The sequence below is a fragment of the Mus pahari genome, chromosome 3, assembly GCF_900095145.1.
Source record: "Mus pahari chromosome 3, PAHARI_EIJ_v1.1, whole genome shotgun sequence".
Classification (NCBI taxonomy): domain Eukaryota; kingdom Metazoa; phylum Chordata; class Mammalia; order Rodentia; family Muridae; genus Mus; species Mus pahari.
Window position 1 is genome coordinate 14661681 of NC_034592.1, and position 6361 is coordinate 14668041.

Genomic DNA, 6361 nt, shown 5'->3' on the forward strand with positions numbered 1-6361 from the left:
GTTTTCTAGTGGGAGATGCTGGAGGGATAGACAGTGTTGTGTCCTGAGGACATTGTGACGGGGGAGGGGGGACTTCAAAAGCATAAATAACTGATTTTGTGATTATTATTAATTTGCTCTGGACTGTATCAGGAGCTGTGGGTTCTTGGTAAAGGGAACCCCACAAAGCCAAGTCTTCTATGAGACTGGTGTCATGAAAGCGAGCTGGAAGAGAGGAGAGTGACCAGTTTCCAAGGGCCGAGCTTTTGTGGGCTAGGCGGCGTTCTGTCAGCCCCTGTCCCTCTCAGTTTACCTGGGCCAGGGAAGGATGACAGGTCTGTCCCCTGCACCCAGGGGAGTCCCTCCCAGGAAGTCCTCTCTCTGCAGGAAGTCCAATCACCCCTTCCCCACCTAAGGAGGAAGCGTGAAATCTAATCCTAGAGATCCGGCAGAGGAGCCAGGTAGAGAGAGCCTCAACGACAGGTGAGCCTGCCTTCAGCTCCTCCACTTCACCTTGGAAGGACCTCCTGCGGACAGTGGGTTAAATCATCCGAAGCACAGGGCTACAGGCAGACCCTGCAGCATCTCCCTAAGAGTCATTCATTCAACACCCTGCACCACGGGGAGCAAACAGAAAGAAAGGAGGTTGCAAAGCTGAAAGCAAAGCAGCCTGCTAAATGCTGCTGCATTCATGCCGTGGTGTGTGTACCCAGGGAGCTCCCTCACAGAAAAGAGGCCTCTGTGCTCCCAGCACTCAGCCTTCCTGCCTCATCAGGAACTAAGACCAGGTCTAGGACAAATTTTGCCATCCGAGCAAGCGTTTGTCTGCTGCCCCCTGGTGGTCTTGAGGGCAATGGCATCGGCGGACTGCCTAGATGCTCCAAAAGAGGGGTGAGTCTGAGCGGCTGTAGTGCAGAGCATGCAGTGGAGTTAGCATGTCAGTTTTCCAAGTCATAAGGTCCAGGCCTCCTGGTACCAGCAGAACTCTCTGGTACCCAATTCCTTATCTGGCTAGTGGGGACATCACTCATCCTGTGTAGAGACCTCGGAAATAATAGGAGGGATGAATGAAGAAAAACTGGGTGGGAGCCGGGCGTGGTGGCGCACGCCTTTAATCCCAGCAACCGGGAGGCAGAGGCAGGCGGATTTCTGAGTTCGAGGCCAGCCTGGTCTACGAAGTGAGTTCCAGGACAGCCAGGCCTATACAGAGAAACCCTGTCTCGAAAAACCAAAAAAAAAAAAAAGCTGGGTGGGAAGTATTCCAGATGTCTGTTGTTGTGCATGTGTAGGTCAGAATTCATGAGCTCAAAACTAACATGCGGAGGACTGGTAAAGGGGATCCTTCTCCTCACCCATTCTCTCAGCCCAGAACTGTTCACCAGGATTGCCCTCTGGAAGTGTCCCCACTTTGGACATGAACACCACTGAAAGCCACTTGTGCTGAATACCAGTGACTAGCTCTGCGGTGAACTGAGCAGATGAAACCCTGAGGTAGGGACTGTCAATCCCAGACACGTGTCCAGGATATGGGAAGTGGGCCACGGACTAACCGTGCACGAGGCTTCAGAGAAGGTGAGGTTGCACCTGGAAAGGGGCTGCAGGTCTTCTGGGAGCTCTTATAGGACAGGGGCAAGCATGGCTGTGGAGAGCAAGGCCTAGACCAGAGGCAGGTCTACATCATAACGGAACTAAACAGCTCTCTGTCTTCCCAGTCGAGAGCTGGTCAACTACAGCGTAGTCTTTTGCGGACTCTGGTGTTAACTCCCCACTCCTAATTCGCCAGCAAGTTTGAGACCTCACATTCAGATTCTGAGCACTGCCAGCTCTGCCACCACCAAGGTCCATGTTCCTCCCCTTGGGATCCTCGACAGCCTGCTTCTACCTTGCCTTTCAGTCTGCTCTCCACAGCCAGCAAGAACCGAACCCTGGCACCCTGGCACCCCAAAACAAACCCTTTGTGGTACTCAGCTCTCTGAAGATAAAATCTTTAGCCTAGGGCTCTTTAAAAGAACACTATTAGGCTGGAGAGATGGCTCAGTGGTTAAGAGCACTGACTGCTCTTCCAGAGGTCTTGAGTTCAATTCCCAGCAACCACATGGTGGCTCACAACCACCCATAATGAGATCTGACGCCCTCTTCTGGTGCATCTAAAGACAGCTACAGTGTACTTACATATAATAAATAAATCTTAAAAAAAAATCCTTTAAAAAAAAAAAACACTATTTGACAAGCATGAGGCCCCATTTCTAGCCCTTTCAGAAGTGATTCTCAACCTGTGGGTCTGGACCCCTTGGGGCTGGGTTGCCTAAGACTATCCAGAAACAGATATTTACATCATGATTCATAACAGTAGCAAAAATTAGTTTTGATGTAACGTATTATACTGTAATATGTATATAATATAATTGCAATGAAAAATAATGTTATGGTTAGAGGTCACCACAACATGAGGTTGTATTCAATACAGTTGTATTAAAGGGTCACAGCATTAAGAAGGTTGAGAACCACTGTCTTAAAGGAAATGAAAAAAGAACAAAATAATGGCAGAAGCTCTGCCATGCAAACCCCCTATAGCACAGCTCCCTTCTCTGGCTGCATCTTCTACGCCGCTCCTAGTTTTCTGCTCTTCCAGTTTATCTGCCTAGAACTCTTTCACCAGAGAGGGACACGACCAAGACTCTGGCTGGCAGAAAATGGATTTGAACCAGGTTCTCAACATGGAGTCCGTTTCCCCAGTGCTCCCAGCAGAGCTATTTGTTTTTACTCTAGGCTGACGTGACCTTAGGTGTCAGCAGGAGAGAAATCACGGAACTCAACCTGTCTCTGCCCTCCTGGGTTTCTGCAGTGTCCCAACCACCCTCACAGTGAGACACGGGTCACCGGGCAATGCCAGGACTAGTCTCGCAAGTGCCTCTAAGCACACAGCTACTTCGGAGAAAGCGTCTACAGACACTGGATTGTCCAAGAAACTGAGGACCTCCCCCTCCAGACCAGTCATTTTGGTTTTTGGTTTTTGGTTTTTGGTTTTTGGTTTTGTTTTTGTTTGTTTGTTTTTTTTCTTTTCTTTTTTTCTTTTTTCAAAACAGGGTTTCTCTGTGTAGCCCTGGCTGTCCTGGAACTCACTCTGTAGACCAGGCTGGCCTCGAACTCAGAAATTCACCTGCCTCTGCCTCTCAAGTGCTGGGATTAAAGGTGTGTGCCACCACTGCCCAGCCAGACCAGTCATTTTGACTGTTCAGGTGTCCCCAACAAACACCCAGACACACTGCATGCTCTCTGAGCTTTTCATCAAAAAGGCCACCATCAAAGATCTCTCCTTCACAGGGACCAGCAAGGCTTCAAATTCAAAGGAATCTCTGATCCACTTAGTCCTTCATTCCCCTGCTCAGCCTTCCTGTGTCCCTCTGTCCTCTCACATGGCTCAGGCCAGCCTCCCACCTGTCCATCGCTACCTGCCCCACTCCTACCCATCCATTTATACCTTCATCCAGCCACACATCCTGCATCCAGCCACGCATCCTACCAACTGGACCCTGTATCCAGTTGTGCATCCTGCATCCAGCCACATATCCTGTATCCAGCCACACATCCTGCATCCAGCCACACATCCTACCAACTGGACCATACTGGCTGAGCCCTGGCTTTGTTTCCGGAGAAGGGGAAGTGGATGTTTTGGTGGAGTGAGGGATTTATTCTCACATCCAACCCACATGAACACACATTTTTGCAAATTCCATTTGGAGCTCCATCAGGCAAATTCAGCTGTCACAATTTCCCAGGAAATTATAGGTGTAGGGAAAGACCATCTGGCCCGCCCTAGAGACGGAGCACGCCTCGCCGTGCCGGGTGATAGGTGTGGGCGCTCTTGCTTTTCCTTTGAAAAGACAAAATGGAGACTTTTCACTGCTGGTTGCTTCAAATTCAAATTTAAGCCAAAGGCCACAGTCTGGAGACTGACCACTTCACTGAGGTCTCTGAAATCTCGCTGTGACACAGTCACGACTTGGGCACCTGCTGATGACTGTGCAAAACCTGAGGACAGCTTCCCCTGAGGCCTGTCTTGAGGCTTTAGAGGTTTCGGAGAAGACCCTGTGCTTTGGGCCAGGTGAGCACAGTCGTAAGAGAGCACTGGGGCCAGGACACTGTTCAGCTTTCCACGTGAGGCCTAGAGGCAGAGCTGGGGTGGCTCTGTTTTCCACAGGAGCCCTCATCACAAAGCCACAAGCCACCCGGAGACTAGGTAAATGGAGCTGGTCCAGTCAGACTCTGTTTGGCTGCATGTGAATAACAGGCACTAAGCATGTTCCCGGACAGGCTCAGCTGACCACGGTGGCTGCTGGAAATGCTGGCTCTTAGTAAAAAGAAGTTGATAGCCACCGTGTGCAGCGTGAAGAGCACAGCTGTGGAAAACCTGACGTACTGCTCCCCACCCTCATCAGAGTCTGAAACCTTCCTTCCAACCCAGAGGACACTGGGTCCTTCCACTCACCTCCAGTCGTGTCACCTCGAAGTCAGCACAGCCAAGGGAATGTGCCAACCCCACCTGCTCCAACACCTCCCTAATAGGACACAAACAAGGGTCCCAACCAGTATTTGTCACCTAAGAAGAGACTTTGCATCCTTTAAATGTAGCCCCCAACCTCTACATGCCCTCTTTTATCTTTTTTCTTTTTTTTGGTAAATGTGCATTGTTGTTTTGCCTGCATGTGTGTTTGAAGGGGTCAAATCCCCTGCAATTGGAGCTCCAGACAGTTTATGTAGCTGGTGGGATTTGAACCCAGGTCCTCTGGAAGACCAGCCATCACTCTTAAGCCCTGAGTCATCTCTGCAGCCCTCTGGCAGCCACCTTTGAATTTGCTTTGTATATACTTATCATAGACACTTCATATAGTTGCAGTCACACCACTTGTGGCCTTGCGTGCCTGTTTGTTTGTTTGTTTGTTTGTTTTTCACGCTGAATATGCTAAGGTTTGTTTCTGGACTCACATTCTTCACTCCGTAGGGTCTTTGTCCCTTTCTATGGCTGACCAGTAAGCAATTCATTTGTGAGCCTTAATGACACATAGTTTAATCCAGCATGTCTGAGACTGTCATCCTGATATCTAATCAGCATTACAACTTATTAAAAAGACTTTACATCCTTCTCTTATCTTCAGAATATAGGATCTGTCTTCCACATACGGCACATTTCCATCTGAACCCTGCATTCCCCTGAGAAACGTTTGATCTAAATATATTTAGGCTTCATAAAACTCACAGTTGAAAAAGATTTTCATGCTCAAGCTGTTTCAGATACACTTAGAAGTTTACCAAAAATAGAATTTAGTATCAATTTCTAAATTAATTAAACTGAACAGAGGGTTGACTGGAGTCTGGGAAATATATGTGGCTCCTTAAACCCAAGCCGTCATCAGGCCTGACAGGACCCTTTCCTTTGTGCCTTAAGTGGAGGTGCTGTGATGTCCGTCTGGCTGTGGAGCCACCTCCACCCTGTTCTCTCAGCACCAGCACCATGTCTGGCATGAATTCATGACTCCACTCACCCACCTACCCACCCACTCATTCACTCCCTGTCTACCTGCTTACCCACCCACCCACCCAGATACACATCCACTTGTTTGCTCTGCATCCGCATACCCGGTTATCCATCACTACCTCCCCAGCCACCTACTTACCTACCCATCCATCCCACTCACTCAACCACCTCTCCACCTACTTACCTACCCATCCATCCCACTCACTCAGCCACCTCTCCACCACGCACACACCCACTGCCCTGGTTAGGTTTCCTTTTTGTTTTGTTGGCTTAACACAAAGTAGACACCTGAAAAGAGGAAGCCTCAGTTGAAAAGATGTCCCCACCAGATTAGCCTGTGCACAAACATATGTGGGCTTTTCTTTTTCTTTTCTTTCTTTCTTTCTTTCTTTCTTTCTTTTTCTTTTTCTTTTTCTTTTTCTTTTTCTTTTTCTTTTTTTTTTTTTTATTAATGATTGGTATTTGCAGGGCCAGCCTATTAGGGGAAAGTGCCACCCTGGTCAGGTACTTCTGAATTATATCAAAAAGCAGGCAGCCAGGAATGGATGCACATGCTTTTAATTCCAGCATTTAGTAGGCAGAAGCAGACAGATCTACATAAATTCGTGGCCAGCCTGGTCTACAAAGAAAGTTCCAGGACAGTCAGGAGTGACTACACAGAAAACCCCTGTCTAATAAAGGAGAAAAAGAAAGAGAGAAAGAGAGAGAGAGAGAGAGAGAGAGAGAGAGAGAGAGAGAGAGAGAGAGAGAAAAGAAAGAAAGAAAGAAAGAAAGAAAGAAAGAAAGAAAGAAAGAAAGAAAGAAAGAAAGAAAGAAAGAAAGGGCGAGCCAGGCGTGGTGGCGCAC